Genomic DNA, 17,227 nt, shown 5'->3' with positions numbered 1-17,227 from the left:
TGTCAGCACACTTTAAAACAATATTTTGGCTTGAATAGGTTGCACTAATGAGCCAAAACTAAAAGGGGGAGTAGAATGCTAAACAATCAGTAACCTGAGCCACAGGTGATGTTATAGTATTTTGGTAACTAGTTGTCTTTGCTGAAGCGGGGAGCAGAAACTGCATTATACTTCAAACTGTATAAGTCGGAGAGCTGTAAAAAGTGCATGCAGTGACGTCACAATCCCACGATTATAGTGTTATTTCCGAATGGTGCTGTTATTATTGGAGGCTTATAAGGGTATTTTCATCTGCAAATTAGACATGTGGTGTCTTATTTTGGGCATAATAATAAATGTGGGGGTCTTTTTGTAAAAAATGCAAATTGGATGCATTGCATCACCAATGTAGGCACTGGTGCTCTGCGTGCCTTGTTTGTGCATTTACAAATGAAAAATAAAAGGTGAAATCGCATGCACGCTTTCGCGTGTACCTCTCCGTTTTGTGAACGAGGTAAATGCCAATGAACACTTTCCAAAGGGCATGTGCAATGGATTGCTGTGCAACCTGCCTGCTGTGAACAGGCGCTGCATGTGTTAAATAAACCACGGAGGAATGCATGGAAGACATGCCATTCCCGCCTTCAAATACAATAAACATTTCGCAAACTTTAAAAGTGAGGGGCAGATGGTGTTTGCCCTGCGTTTATGCCTCACGTTTTCTCTTCCGGGACTTGTAAAATGATCTTTCAAGATAATTTCCTCCATCATCATCAGCTCAACATTGTTTACCGCAAAACCCGTAAAGTGATTGGATGAACAGAGCTTTCTATTCTTCAATACAGTCCTGGGTGAGGCATGACTTCCTCTTCCCCTGCGCCCGTCCCTCTGCCCTCAACACAGCAGACAGAAGAGCAGTGAAACTGCACTTTTGCACACGCAGGTGCCAGCTCCGCCTCGCTAGGCCTTTCTTCTCCTTTCCAATCTGCTTCTCTGGCTGACCTGACAGGCCAACAGATCAGCCTCTTAAGCCTCTTAAGCCAGTCCAGTAAATGAAACACCTGGGGTCCGGCCGGTGATCTGTACACGCACATTCCACAGCGTATCTGTGGGGCAGAGCAGTGCACATCTCTTGCAGCACTGCGGAGGAATCCGTGTTGCATGTCACGTGATTTGTACCGCAACGTGTTATATATATATATATATATACAACTGCAAACCATATCTAGTCCAGCAGAGAAACACTTAATACTTCCCTGCCAACCTGCACTTCTTTTACACTGTGCAGTGCTGCTCTCAAATGGAATGCACCCCTAATTACTCGTTTTTTCGGTCTTGATTTTTAATGGCCAGTTGTCGAAGTGTACGAAAAGAAGTAGTGGAAGTATGTTGCTTGCTGGCCTGCCCCCGCGTCCCACAAACCCCATCACCACGCCTTCTGCCATACATAGGAACAGTAAAACTTAATTTTAAAAAGTAGAGGAGCACCGCTTCCAACCGCTCCGGCACAATTGCATTTCATATATTCTCTTACAAGTCTCACGAAGGCGCACTGTTGCGTTTTTCCTTGCTATGGGCAGTCTCGGGAGGATAGCTCAGGGGCAACACGGAAGCAAGACGACACGGAGCAACACGGAGCAGCACAGATTCGATCCCTGGTCTGCGCTTAGAAAACCCTGGGTATTAAGCGCAGTTATAAATAACCCATTACAATTTACAATTTATTGAACACACTCCACCTCTGTAAAGTTGCTCCATTGCTTCTCAAAGCTAGGTCCACGCTGCATAAATACCATATCCTAATAATAATAATAATAATAATAACAGCACTAGACATTGGGCCTCATTACGAGCATGGTGGTAGACGTGCTTGTGTGGCAGGCACGTCTACCGCCATGCTCGCTACCGGCCTGCCACCCGCGATTGGGCAATAACCGGCCCATTACGAGATGAATGGGGCGGTAATTGCCCATTAGCGGGTGGCAGTATTGCCGGGCTCCCGATCCCCATTCTGCCCCATGGGACAGAATCGGGATGGGGAGCATCGTTGCACCGCACCGTTGTGCCGGTGCAATCACGAGTTCTGCTCGTGGGTGCCACACAGCCCGCCAGGTAAGATCTGGCGGGTTGTCAGGAACCCGCGAGCAGAACTCGTAATGCGGCGGGACGGTATGAACGGTGAACAGTGCTGGTGCCTTACCAGCATCGTTCATACCGCCCCGCTACTATTATAATGAGGCCCATTGACTGTCCCCGCCTACGACCGAGACTAGAAAAGAGTACCACAGGGAGCCAGCCGCAAATCCATCAAGGACCTCATATAATGTGGTTTCCAGCAGGTGGCACTGCTGCACCAGTAAATGACTATTCCTTCACAGGCAACCTCGCACACGGATTCCTAGAGGAGAGAATCAGGTCCTCCCATCCAGTCATCCTGTCAGCCATTGGTGGTAGCCGAAACTGAACTGTCAGTGCTTCACTGGGTCTGTCTCCGATTTGAGACTTCATAAAGAAACACTGTAAGGAAGAAAATGGGCAGCTGGCTCCTCCTCAAACGCACGTACAGCAACAGGCCACTAGGTGTCGCTGCTGCACCTGGGTCTGCTACTGCACCCTGCATAGAGGCACATAACAGAAACCTGTGAAATAGAGAAACTTGAATCTGAACGTGATGTCAAAACACCAGCATTTCGGGGAGAACTGGTTGAGAACCCTTTTCTGCATACCTCAGTCTGGAAACCCTTCCTGGCAGATGTGTGATTGTGTGAGGCCTGTCAGCCAGTACGATATCTTTTTCAGCCTAGCAGAGTGTATCCTGGCCGGGCACAACTGGTGTATTCCCTTGGTTCATTCCAATGATCTCGATCTTTTGACAAGAAAGAGCAGATTAGGCTGTGGCCTTCTGACCTGCTTAGACTGAGGGGTGATCAGGAGACTCCTCTTGGTGACCAGGAATGCCTGGCACATCCTATAGATGGGAGTTGAGTGTCATGTGACCGATCTACCTCTGGCCTATTCATGCATGTCCACTCCTCCACTCTTGATTTTCCTGTGATGGCCACAACAAGCGGTAGACAGGTGGGAGTAAAACTCCTGCTTTAGTATGATTGGTCTGAAAGGCACCAATCATACCGAATAGGTGTAGAGGTTTAGGAAGCAATCTGTGTGTCTGGTGTACTACCATCAAAGATGGCTCTGATGGTCCATGTGACCTAGCACAGTTCCTGGGATTTCCTGTGGTGCCGTTCCACCACACTGACATGGACACTGGGCTTGTAGCAGCATTTTCCTATCTGCCTTCTTGTGGTGAGTAGCTCTGGGACCTCCTGCGACCCCATTTGTTCATCTTGTTCTGGGGCATGTTACTTTTTGAAATTGTAATTGCACTCGATCGCGCTTGGTTGCTGCTTCCTGCTTTCCCCTCTCTGCCTGCTCCCCTCCCTCCCACTGGACCCTGATTGGCTGACGCCTTTCTCTATTCCAGCATGGGTTCAGCTGCGTTGCTGCAACTCCCTCTTCATTTCCTTTCTGCTTTCTTGTGGGGTGTGGCTCTGGGGCCTCCTGCGACCCCATTTTTCCATCTTGTTCTGGAGCATGTAACTTTTTGAAATTGTAATTGCCCTTGATTGCGCTGGATTGCCACTTCCTGTTTTTCCATCTCTTGCCTCTCCCCTCCCTCCCACCGGACCCTGATTGGCTGTGTGTAGTCTTCCCCCTAGGGAAGCCCCTGTGCCGTGCAGCCACCACGGCTGAGGGCAGCTCCTCAGTAGCAGCTCCAGACTGTGTTTGCCAGTGTTCGCCATGGGAGCATGCAGCGCAGCCGTCAACCAGCAGCGACTGACAAGGTAAGGAAGGTGCTGCTAAGGGGAACAGCCATTACTGCTCCCTATTAAACTGTCTACCCTCTCTTATTACTCCTTATTACCAATTGCTCTAGTCTGCTGTATATCACCCACAATTCTATGTTGTCTTCACAGGCAATTAGGCCCTTCCAAATAATTTGTATCAAGGTGTTTCTTCTTTTTCTGCTGCATGTTTTAAACTTAGGCCTTTTTCGTCCTTTCCAGCAAACTCATATCTGGGTGTATTGCTTTTTCTGCTGTCTGTTTGAAACTGAGGCTTTTCCTTTATCCTTGACACTTGACTCTAGATTGAATTGCTACTGTTCTGTAGGTGCTTCATGCTTCTTCTTTACCTACTGCCAGGACTCCCTTGGCCCTCTGTCCCCTTCCCTCCTATTCTCCTCTTCTCTCCCACTTCACCTGACGAGATCTCTGGATAGCCCCGCTCTGTGAGAGTCTCATGCAATAGGTGATCCCTGCTCCTCCTGAACTTCTAGGAAAACATTGCCTCTTTTGCTCCAGCCTTGGTGGATTCTGCAATCGTTCCTTGCCACTGTGCTCCCTTCCCTTTGTCCTCTACCACTCCCTTGTGCACCCTCTCCCCATTAGTGCATGTGAACCTGTTCACTTGCACTTTATGTCCCTTTCTCCTCTTTCCCACCTTAGCATTACCCTTCCTCGCCATCCTGCTCTTCCCCTCCTCCCTCCTCACCCCTCATTTCTATTGTACTTGCACGCTCCGAACTGTCTCACGACCTAGTAGGAACATTATTTTTTGTCTTCTATCTGCTCATGCCTTCCTACTCTTCCCCTCCTGCACCCTCCCCAACCTCTTTCTGTTACTGCACTTGCACGCTCCGAACTGTCTCACGACCTAGTAGGAACGCAGTTTTTCTTCTTTCCTGCACATCCCCACTTTCACTTCCTCTCCTTCCCCTCGCCCCTCTTTTCTGCACCTGCACGCTCTGAATTGTCGCACAACGCGGTAGAATTGTTTGTTACTGTTTGTCTTCTTCCCTGTTCCCCCTTCCTTCACCTCTGCTCCACCCTTCCCCTCTTTCTCATTAGGCACTTTCATGTTCTGAATGATCAAGACCTAGTAGGAATGTTTTTTGTTGTTTTCTTCCTTTTCCTCCACCCTCCCTTGTCTTGATATGCCTTGAAACACCTTTTGGCTTTATAGGTGCATTATAAATACCCAATAAATACATACATACATACATACATACATACATACATACATACATACATAAATGAATAGTGGGCACATTTGGTAAACTGGCAGAGAGGGGTCTTGTAGAAAGGGCCAATTGCCCTAAGTCTTGACTAAGAACTTGCGTATTGGTAGGTTTCCAGGATAAAAGACGGAATGTTGGACCTGCTGAGGAGAGAAGCTTGCACAATTGGAACATGTTTTGAACTGGTTGTGTGACGAATGTTTGTGTTCCTGCTAACTTTTCTGTACCTGTTCTATGGGAGGGAAGCTTGTACTGCTGATGCCTGCACTGTACTTGCACAGTGGGAGGGAAGTGTGAAATATGTCTTCCTATGCTGACATGTTGTTTGAGGGAAGGTTGCACTGCTGCTGCATGTGCTGCAATAATTCTGTGGGTAAGAAACGTGCACTGCTGCTCTCTATTCCTCTCTTTATTTGTATATTTCTATTTCTATATTTGACACGAGGAAAAGGCACAAACGCTACAAGGTTTCTAAGCACTCGGCCCATGGCTATGGTGTTCTGCAGGACCTGAAGTTGTTGAATGGGGGATATAGGAACACCGGCACAAAGGGAATTGTGATAGTCTAATCTAGTGATATTCTAAATGATACGGCCTAATTTGTTTAAGCATAAGGTAGTTGTTGTTTTTTTAAATGTAGGTGACCTGGGGCAGCATGAATAGGGAGGAATCAAAGGTCATGCCCAGAGTTTTGACCTTGATCTCAACCTTTACAATATGTTCATCCTCTGTAATTTCAGGGTTGGTCAGCCGGGATTAAAAGGAGGATGACGAGGAAACAAGCACGTTTTCGGTTTTACAAGTGATGCTAGTGAGCGGCAACAGTCGGGAGCGGTAGTCCACTACTTTTTATTTTTTTCTGTTTATCATTCCTCTACTTTTTACAACTATATTTGCCATTCTATACAGAGGATTTGTCCATTCATGTCATTCATGTCCTTGTGCAAATGTAAAGTTGTAACAGGAGCCTTAGTTAACTCCTTAAGCGCCATGCTATTATGCAAGTCTATGGAAAAAGGACGAGCATACTCGTCCTTGGCACTTTAGTCACTTAGACTATTGAAATGCCCCAGCCGTGACACCGTGCCACATGTTGCACTATGCTTCCGCCTACCCTCTCCCCTGTCGAGACCACAGTCCTGATACTTTTTTCAGTACATATCTACCACTGAGTTTTACTTTATTTAATCCAAGCCAGTTTTTGGCCATCCAGCGTTGCACGCATTTGAAAATATGTTGTATTTAGTGAGCCCAATAATGAGAGTCGCAATCAAGAGAAGAATAAATGCTCTGAGTGTCATCAGCAGAGTTCTGAAAGACCGCACCAAATTTTACCAGGGGGTTGTGAAGAGGTTTCACATAAATGGTGACGAGAATAGGAGCAGTACAAATCCAAGTTCAGCTAGTTCAGTGTGGATGTGTATGGTCCCACTTTTACTCGTGAGCTACCATTCCTCAGAAAGGAGGAGAGCCATTCCACAGAGGATTCCAAGGCCATTGCCACTTCTCCGGAGCACTGACATAACAGGGTCTGATCAATAGTGTCAAATTCTGCAGAGAGATCTGGCAGCATTAGTAAGCCTACCTGACCCCGGGCCATCATTTGCAAGAGAGAGTCCTTAATGTCTAGGAGAGCCAGTTCCATGCCTCCACCTGGGTGAAAGCCAGATTGGCAATCACCCAGAAGTTGATACGTCTCTTAAGTGATCCTGAAATTAAAGGAAAGCGGATCAACATAATGATTTAAGAAGGAATGGGGAATTTGTAATGAGCTGGTAAGTGGCACTGTCATTGGGATCCAAATAATCCTTTTTCCAGATTGGTGTCACCCAAGACTGATTAAGCATATCAGGGACCACACCTTTCTTAAAGGAAGATGAAATGAAGTGACTAAGGGAGCCCCACACAGTCCTTAATAATCTGGGCAGGATATGGGTAAATTGAGCAATTAGAGGCTTTAACTGATTGGAAGCGAAACAATGGGAATTTAGTTGTTGCAGGCAGGGCTCAAGACGAGGGTACACACAGGGGGACTGTGTCCGCCCACTTTATTCAGAGGGTGGACTCAGTCCCCCCAGCTAAAATGAGAAACATTGAATGACTCTTTTGAATTTATGAATTTAAAGATGTCCTCGAGGATCAAACCACAGTTGTCAGGTTTGCAGGCTGGACACTTCACCACTGCACTACATAACCTGATGAAAAACAACAAACAACTAAAGGTGAAATGTCGCATTTCGGTACTGCAAGTCCCAGGGAAAACATTTGTATTGGTTCTTGGAGTTTAAAACATGCACTTATTTTAACGTTTTCAAAAACACTATTAGAGGAAATTATCCTCTCTTGGTTTTGTGTTTCTGTTGATTTTATGAAAGGCAAATGCCATTCGTCCTGTGGAATTTGGGTGGTTATGAAAAACCAATTTAATGAAATGTGCATATTTCACCTTGATATGCTAATTTCTGATGACGTCACATCCCATTGCGTTGGTTGATGAGTCCCCCCAATTACATTTTTCGGACTTGACCCCTTGTTGTAGGTGAGCCTGTCTGAAACTCAGAAGGTATTATAGATGCATAGAGAGTGTTATTTTCACGTATCGAGGGAAAGCATGGCTTAATCCAATCTATGACTATCACAATTTTGTCTTTAAAGAATGCTTCGATTTTATCAGACAACGAAGGATGGTGACAAGGTAAAGAAGAAGCAGAAGTACCTGTATTTTTCAAGTACATTTTTATTTTTCAAAGCTCCTTTGAAGAGTGGCATGCAGTGTCATTAGAGTGAAACAATACATCAACTATGGCAGATTTGTAGAGAGATCTAGCTACGTTGAACGTTTTTTATTAGGAATACTGGGGATCTCCTCCGCCTGAGTTCATTGCGTTTGGAGCCATATCTGAGATAGAGAGTTTATGCATTTGCCATTTCTTCCCTAAATCTCTACCTTTTATTATTTGAGCCTTTAAAGGGGCAGCTGAATGAACAGTTTCTGGGATCCGAGTGATCAATTGCCACCATATCATTGACTGTAGAATCATGATCAAGAGTACTATGAAATTATGAACTGCAGGACCAAGAGAGTTGGCTGTACGTTTGTGTCTAATGGCGAAGGCTCAACATTTGCTGGGGGATTTAATTGAGATGTAGGTACAGAAAGGAAAGCAGCCTGGTCTTACAAATCAATAGAAAGAACCAAACAGCTGTCCGAGCTAATATTACAGGATATCACTCAATCGAGAGTTCATTCTCGATTGGGAGTAGGAGGTGTTTGCAAAAAAAGGACCCCTAGCTCCAAGAGTGTATTGTAAAGACCAGAAGGCAAGGTTTCCTTGATGCCATTAAAATCAAGATTCAAATATCCTATGATAAGCAGATAAGAAGTAGGTTTCATAGTGGAAACACAATCTCTTAAATGTACTGAAGGAAATGAGAACCACACGTAGGAGCACAGTAAACAATGACGATTTGCAAAATCCTAGGGGGTAGAATTTTAAATGAATCAATTAATGATTCACAGCCCAGAAGCCCCAGATAGCTAAGTGGAGAAAGCTTCATACATTTTTGGAAGTTTAGAGGCACCTCACCACCTTTTCCGAGTTTCATTTGATTGGCCAGAATGGCATAGTTGTCCGGCAAAGTACTTATAATAGCAGGATCTAAGGGGCAATGCGTGATCTGGTGGTCTGTAGGGAATGTCCCATCTCAACATACAATGAAAGTCTAGTGACCAAAGAAAGAATTCAGGCCCTGGAAGGCAATCAGGGAAAACCACACCAGCTGGGACCCCGAAAAATAACGTGAGATGCAAGCACCTTTGAGTGACTTTTACACTTTCCCTGGCATTTTCCTGTAAAGATCATGCCTCCTCATCTGTCAGTTCAACAATATGTGGATTCCATGTATTTAATGAGATATGAGGCAGTTTCCTGGAATTTTGTGGTTGATGTCTCCCTACATGTCTTTATACTCCATGGCCCCCTCTAAGGTGCTCCTGCATAGATGAGCAGAAGACCCTTTTCCCCCCTTTCTATGTATAATCTAAATTCTGATCTGTAACAACTTATATTCTACTTTGTAAAGGGATCTATACTGAAGAAATGTATGCAAAGAGTGCTAATGGGGGCTGCATTTATTTGAAGATCTGATTTAAAGGCACGGGAGGTGGAAATTCAGGCACCAGCTGCAAGACCATCTATATTACGGTCCTAACTGCCCCTAACATCACAGTCAACTTAGTATTGTTATATAGGCCACCATTGCCCATTCTAGAGTTCACAGATAAACGTATTGATCTTCTGCTTCCCTTATTGAAAGCAACCTCTACTTTCATTTTGCTGTTGGACTTTAACCTCTAGTTGGCTGATAGCTCAGACCGAATCGCTTCTTTGGTCGATTCATTTCTCGAAGAATTGGGCTTCAGTCAACACATTCATGAGGCGATTCATACAAAGGGGAACATCTTGGAATGGGTTGAGACGATCAATACGCAGATCAGTGAACCTATTGTGGCACTGTGTCCCTGGTCAGATCACAATGTTATCATCTTTGATCTGTTGTTATAGAGTCGAGTGGGTACGACCAAACCCAATCAAATTATGACAACATCTAGAAATATGCGTAATCTTACCATTGAAGCATTGGAAGCCATCCTTTCTCCCTTGAATCTGCCATGGACATGGCTCACATCTATCATGAGGCAATGTTTTAAAACATGAGAAAGGACAGGACTGATGGCAGATAGGAATGCTTACACCAAAGCAGCAAAGTATTATATATTGGCTATTATCAGAACAAAAAAACATGATTACAACACCAGGATTGTGAATGCTGAGTCTAACAAGCAAAAACCTTTCAAAATCTTGAAGGAGATGGAGAACCCATGCCCCAGTATGGTTATTAAAATCACAAAGGATAAAGCATGGTGTTCTGATATCCAAGACGCTATGTTTAATAAGTTATTTAAGATCAAAGAAAATATTAGGGTTAAATGAAGCCTGATTGACATTAATACCCCAGGTGTTACTGAGGGGGCTTCGGAAACTCCTACATCTGTCCGATTGGAGGCCTCACAAACATCTTTTAAGTTTAACCGGGTTTCGGAGGCTGAGATGAAAAACATCATCGTTCAGTTTATGCCAACCAATTGTAAAGGCAATGTTTGTCCCACAATGGTAGTCAAGGCCTGTTTACCATCCCTACTATCATCTTTAACAACATTTTTTACATTGGTCTTTTGCTAAGAGCCAGGTTCCTGATTGCATAACAATGCTTGGATCACTACATTGTTGAAGAAAACTGGGATAGGACCCCTTACCCCATCCAATTATTGGCCTATCACAAATGTGCCATTCCTGCTCTCAAAATATTAGAATGAGTGGCTTACTTACAAGTCCTGGAACATATGTCCAGTAATAATATCTTGAGCAAGAGGCAATCGGGCTTCAGGCACACCCATGGGACAGAAACGGCTCTACTGGACCGGAAATGCAACATTTTACAATCTGTTGATAATGGGAAAGCTGTGCTGTTGAGGCTGATAGATCTCTCTGCTGCATTTGATCTGGTGGATCATACCCTTTTGATTGAGAGACTTCAACAGGTTGCTGCTTTGTCCACCTCAGCGGCAGGATGGGTTGAATCATTCCTGGAGAATCGCTCAGTGAAAATCCAGTTCAGCATCCTTCAGGGGTCTTGCCTATCCCCTCTCCTTGTATAATATCTTTACCTTTCCATTGTTTTAGTTACTAGAGGAAAAGGGGATGAAGTTTCCAAACTATGCTGATGATACGCAGTGCTTAATCCCCTTGTCTGGGGTTTATGAAAAGGATCTAGAAGACATAAATAGCGCTCATTCATTGATTCAATTTTGTATGGTGAAGATTGGCCTAGCCCTGAATGATGAAAAGACTGAGTTTATGATTGCCCGAACAGCATTTAGGTTACAAAAACCTGACCCTGAATATCAGAACTTTGTCATTGTGGGCTGTGAATTAGCTACTCAATCCAAGGTAAAAACATTAGGTGTATATTTTAACCAAAACATGAACATGAGAGCTCAGGTAAACAATCACGTTTCTTCCTCGGCATATTACATCAAACTTATGCAGTTAGGTTCATTTCTTACCAAAATGAATTGTGCTGCCATTACTAGGGCCATTACTAGCCCCCCCACTCCCCTCATTTTGTATTCTTCTACCACTCCCCCTTCAGCACTATCTGAAATGCCGCCAGGCCTAGAACAAAAGTTGCTTGTTTTGTTCTTCTCATTCTCCTTCATTTCTACATCCCTCGCCCTTGCTCTTGTTATATTCCGGCACTACTTCAATTGCTGTCAGACATAATAAGGTAGCTGATTGTCTCATCCACCATAAAAATTGCATTATTTGATTTGCCTAAGTGAGAGCAATCTGATGAACCAATTAGTAACATGATCACATATATGGAATATGCTGTTTTAGAAGGTTACAAATGTCGAATGTCAAACTCTCCAAGATGTAATCACATCAAATGGGAGGGAAACTAGGTTGGAAAGTTTCTCCCATCAGACTGCCCTCCATATTCATATGCCAAATGACTATAAAGGGGTTAGTTTAGTGTCATGTCACTTTTGGTACAATATCCAATCAGATACATTGACCAATTAGATTATAGAAATGATACACATTTTTAAGGTGTGTGGTTTTTGCTCTATACATGTTCAAAGCCATATATTCTGGTGAACATTCAGTCACTCACTGACTGAGGGAGAGGAAGAAGGAGAGAAAGCAGAATTTATAACAGAAAGGAGATGGAATATATTGATTTCCATTCAGACCTATTATTGGATTACTAACAGTATACAGTAAGAGAGGGCTACCTAAGGTTAAAGTACCAAGCCTTCTTCAGTGAAGAGATGGCAGGTTGTGGAGGGAAACTGACACCATCTTGATGACTGATGCCCACCTGCTACTAGAGGGGCGAATTGAACTAGCCCTTAAGAGGTTGCCCACCTGTCTGTAAGACAGCCAAAAGAAACTCCTATTTCTGTATAATGCCAAAGAGAAATAATTCAGAGGGGAGCTGTATTCAAAAGGGAAATAGATTAAATCCCAGCCCCTGTTATAAGTGCGGAAGGGCTGTCTATAAATGATTGTACATCATCAGAAGTTAGGGAATATTTCAGAAATGTATGTGCTTCTGGAATTATGTATTTGATAGAATAGTTCCTATGGCGTGTACAAGGAAATCCAACACTCCCTCTCTGTGAAGGCGCCTAGTACAGAAGAAGTCTTTTGGGAGTCAAAGGGACCTCTCACTGTGTGCATTCCAAGAAAAATAATGTAATTGAAGTCATTTCCTGGTTACCTCACCAAGCAGAATCCTATTATTAGTACTGAACCACTCAAGACAAAAGGGACATGTGATTATTCACTTCCCATTTTCCCAACCTTTAAGTTGTTTCATTGAAAATGAGAAATGTACGCATTTTCACATGAATGCAATAGAAACACCACTGGAGGAAATTTAGTAAACATGTATGTTGAACATACATTCTAGTTTTTACAAGCTATTTACATGCAGGAATGTCAAGTAGCCAGCATATCAAATGTTTTCCTGAATGCTGTTTGAAAGTGAGATTGACTTTTGAGTAAGAGGAATTATGAAGTTGATCGAATGGGTCCTATGGTGTGTACAAGGTGATCCAACACTCCCTCTCTGTGAAGGTGCCTAGTACAGATGAAGAGTTTTGGGAGTCAAAAGAACATATCACTGTGTGCATACCTTGAAAAATAATGTAATTGAAGTAATTTCCTGGTTACATCACCAAGCAGAATCCTGATATTAGTGTGAAGCACTCAAGACAAAAGGAACAGTGTGATTATTTGGTACCCATTTTCCCGCCTTTAAGTTGTCTCTATTGTCTCTATTGAAAATGACATATGTACACTTTTTCAAATGAATGCAATCGAAACACCTTTGAAGGAAATTTAGCAAACATGTACGTTGAACATACATTCTGCTTTTTTACAAGTTATTAACATGCAGGAATGTCAAGTAGCCAGTATTTCAGTTGAGTTTTCTAGAACTCTGTTTGAAAGTGACATGCCTATTGAGCAAGGGGGGGCGGTATCTATTTTCAATAAAGGGGAAGTAGAGATAGTTAGATAGACAAAACTATTATGGTTCAACTTTGATTCCTAAAATGAAAGCTTCACCTGAAGTCCTCATTCATTTTCCAATCCATAATGGATGGGATCTCAGGGTAAATCCATTGTGTAGATGGTGATGTGTGTGTTTACAAAGGTCTATTCAAGTGAATGTAGCATAGAAAAATGAGGTGACTAGTGTATTGATCATTAGCACCATGGACCAGCCTGAGTGCTAGTTCTCAGCGCCTTCTTCCCTTCCCTGCTCCTCTTTCCCTTCCCCACTCCCCCCTCACCTCTTAACACCTGTCTAGTTTGTCCGTTGATGCTCGACTAGCCCTGATTTGCCCTATCACTTGAATGTCGTATCTAGTATATGCTTGCCTGCTACTTTGATGTTGGACTAGTCCTGATTTGCCTTATCACTTGAATATCATATCTAGTATATGCGCCCCCTGCCAGCCACCAAGTGGCCTTTCTAGGTATCTATCCTCCACCTTCAGCCCACTTCAAAACTGTACAATGTGCCTTAGCAAGAGTCAGACAGCCACCCTATTGTACCTCCTCACACCCTTATTATACATCACCATTTCTATTGCTGCATCAACCATGTACCCAGAAGAAAATGCACCGTGTCTGATCACAGAAAGAAACATCAGGCTTCAAGCCAGGTTACCCCGTATCTATGAGCCCATCTGCAACAACAAGATACCTAGTCCTCTCCTGAGATCTACCTCACGACACCCTAAAGTATGCCCCAACCTAACCACACACTGTAATAACTCCACCCAACCTAAACCTATCCCTATAACAATCCAGGACACACCCAGCACAACTATTCTATCCGGAGCCTTGATCAATGCTAGATCTCTAGTGGCCCACACCACGGAAATAGCAGATACCTTATGCACCAACAACCTCGACCTCCTGGCGATCACTGAATCATGGCTGCACGAAGCAGCAGGCCCAGCACTCTCAATAGCCATCCCTGAAAACTATCAAATAATTAGAATGGATAGACCCAACAACAGAGGAGGCGGTCTGGCCATCATAGCAAAGACTAATCTCGAGCTAAAACCATTGCCTCAATCACCTCTCAAATCTTGCGAGCTCCTCACAGCCAAATTGCCTATCTCCAGCTCTCGTACCTTAACCATTTACCTAATTTATAGGCCACCTGGCTCCATTGGTTCATTCGAGGCAGACTTATCCAGCCTCCTAGCCAACAATGCAAAAGAAACCTCTCAAATACTATTACTAGGCGACCTGAATCTTGGTTTGAACGACCCTGATGACAAACCAGCTCTAGCCAACATGCTAGCTGAACACGGCCTAACCCAAAAAGTGCTTTCCTCTACCCATAATAAAGGCAGGATCTTGGACTGGATCGCCACCTTGAACTGCAATACCACCATTACCAAAACCACTCCTCAGCACTGGACAGACCACTATCTCATTGACTTCATATTATCACTCAATAAAGAAGTCAGTAAAGAAAAAATCATGGCACCACCATTGCCCACTAGAGCAAAAAAATATATAACTCTGGACAACCTCCTACCACTACTGCTGCCAACCCTTAATGCTCTACCCGACAACCTAAATCCAGAGTGCCGCTAGAAAGCTATAACAATGCTATGAAGAAAGGACTAGACATCATTGCCCCCTAAATGCAAAAAAGCAAACAACAAGCTCACCTGAACGCCTGGTTCACCCCCATCTGAAAGAACTAAGAATGCGAAAAAGGAAACTAGAAACTCAATGGCGCAATACCCCCACAGAAGAGAACAAACTACAACTTAAACTTTACGCAAATAACTACAAAAAAGAAATCTTACTCACAAAAAAGAACCTATTCAATGAAAGAATCAAAAACTCCAGCTCCAACACCAGGGAACTATTTCCTATCCTAAGAGAACTGGAATCTCCCATACCCACACCAGATAACATAACCAAAGACAAACCATGGTGTACCAGCGTCCAAAACACCCTAAACAACAAAATCAAAACCCTCCAAACAAAAATCGCTCTAAAAAAAGACTCCCTAACCACCAACGAAGCATCTCCTCCCAACCACGCCAAAATAACTAACCCATCAGGCCCCAATCTTTTCAGATTCGCTAAAATCTCCATCCTAGAAACAGAAAGAGTTATCGCTTCACTCAAACCATCCAACTGCAAAGGCAACAACTGCCCACCCCAAATAATCAAGGATGCTGCCAGGGACCTGGCTCCCTTTATAACCAAACTGATCAACGCATCATTTACCTCCAACACCATACCAAACAACCTCAAAGAATCCTGGATTCTGCCTCTCCTCAAGAAGCAAATCCTAGACCCCGCTATTCCCACTAATTACAGGCCCATCACCACACTGCCTTTCCTGTTAAAGATAATAGACAGAGTAGCATACCTACATATGCAGCAATATCTTAAAACTCACAAACTCCTAGATGCCCACCAATCTGGATTCAGACCGCAGCACGGCACAGAGACTGCCTTAATCGACCTTAAAACCCTGATCAATGAGATTAACGACAAAGGAAACACTGCCATGCTATTCCTCCTCGATCTGTCGGCGGCCTTCGACTTGGTAGATCACACAGTCCTGTGCGAACACCTGGCCTCGGCTGCCCACTTTTCAAAAGAGGCCATAGCCTGGATCCAATAATTTCTGGACAATCGATCTATGAGAGTCTTCTCCTCACTAGCCTCAGCAGACCCCATCACAATAACCTGCGGTGTACCCCAGGGCTCCTGCGTCTCCCCTACCCTCTACAACATCTTTACCAATTATGCAGATGACACCCAGATCCTCATACCCCTTTTGGGCAACTTCGACTCAGATACGGCCTTGGTAAACAAAATATACCTCATCATTCAGGGATGTGTGGCCATCATTCATGGCCATCATTCATGGCCACACACGGCCTATGCCTGAATGATGATAAAACCGAAATCCTGCTCCTCGGCTCCAACGCCAACCAAAAAAAACTCAGTTCCGACTAGAAGGCATTCAACATAGATGGCAACACTATCACAGTTGCCAAAACAGTGAAAACTCTAGGTTTTTACCTTGACTCAGCCTTGTCACTAAAAAAACAAGTAAACTCACTAGCATCCTCTACCGCCTACCCGTGCAAGCTTATCAGGGCAAGTAGAGCATTCCTCTCCGAAGCTAGCTGCATCATCATCGCCAATACCCTAATACTTTCCAGACTTGACTATTGTAATGCCATGTACCTAGGAGCCAACAAATACATAACCGACAATCAGTATAGTAAAAAGAACTTCCACCCGCCCCACCAGAATGGTTAACTATTACTGCCTACAGGTACCCCAATTCAGACAAAAGAAAACGGGCGGCAATAGCTTCCCTGTCATGGCAGTCCAACATTGGAATGCTCTCCCACTCAACATCAGAACAGACCAATCCTACTACAGCTTAAGGCGAAACACTCTCACTTGGTTACGATCCAACGACCCCCATGACTAAACCGGGCCCTCTTACACTAACAGACCCTAGCCAACCTGACTTTACATATGTACATTCCTCAACTGACCTGCCGAAATGTAACTTACTGTATATTTATATGTATATATGCCCTCTCACCAGATTCTACGAAATGTAATGCTCTGCTTTATACTCAATTGTGCCTTACCTTGCGCCTAAGCTTTTATATAATCTTATCTTCCTGTTCTCTGTTGCGTCCTGTTACCTCTGGGTTTTGCGCGCTATATTAAATAAACAAACAAACAAACAACCGTGGGTGCTAAGAGTGCATAATAAAAAAAAAAGAAACTGCCATTTCGGTGCGGCACTGTAGTCTCCCAAATCTCTTTCCTTGTTGGTCATTAACATAGAAAATGGACTTAGAAACTACGGTGCCACACCGCGCAGCACGAAGCACTGTAAGGCTAGATTCTTTTTTCGTTTTTTTAAACTAAACAGAGATTTTCGCTCAAGCCCTTAACATGGCCGTGTGGCCATCACCGACAGGATCGGCCCACTGCCTCGGGTCATATCCTCATTCTTCAC

General features: G+C 43.9%; 1 protein-coding gene across 3 annotated transcripts in view; it reads right to left on the bottom strand.

The window, feature by feature from the left end:
- Positions 1-17,227, bottom strand: part of PIK3R5 (phosphoinositide-3-kinase regulatory subunit 5) — a 518,653-nt gene that overhangs the window by 51,927 nt on the left and 449,499 nt on the right. The gene's annotated exons all lie outside the window — the stretch shown is intronic.

The sequence above is a fragment of the Ambystoma mexicanum genome, chromosome 3q (assembly GCF_040938575.1).
Source record: "Ambystoma mexicanum isolate Mex_15411 chromosome 3q, UKY_AmexF1_1, whole genome shotgun sequence".
In the NCBI taxonomy this organism is placed as follows: Eukaryota; Metazoa; Chordata; class Amphibia; order Caudata; family Ambystomatidae; genus Ambystoma; species Ambystoma mexicanum.
This window is presented reverse-complemented; position numbering and strand designations above follow the sequence as displayed.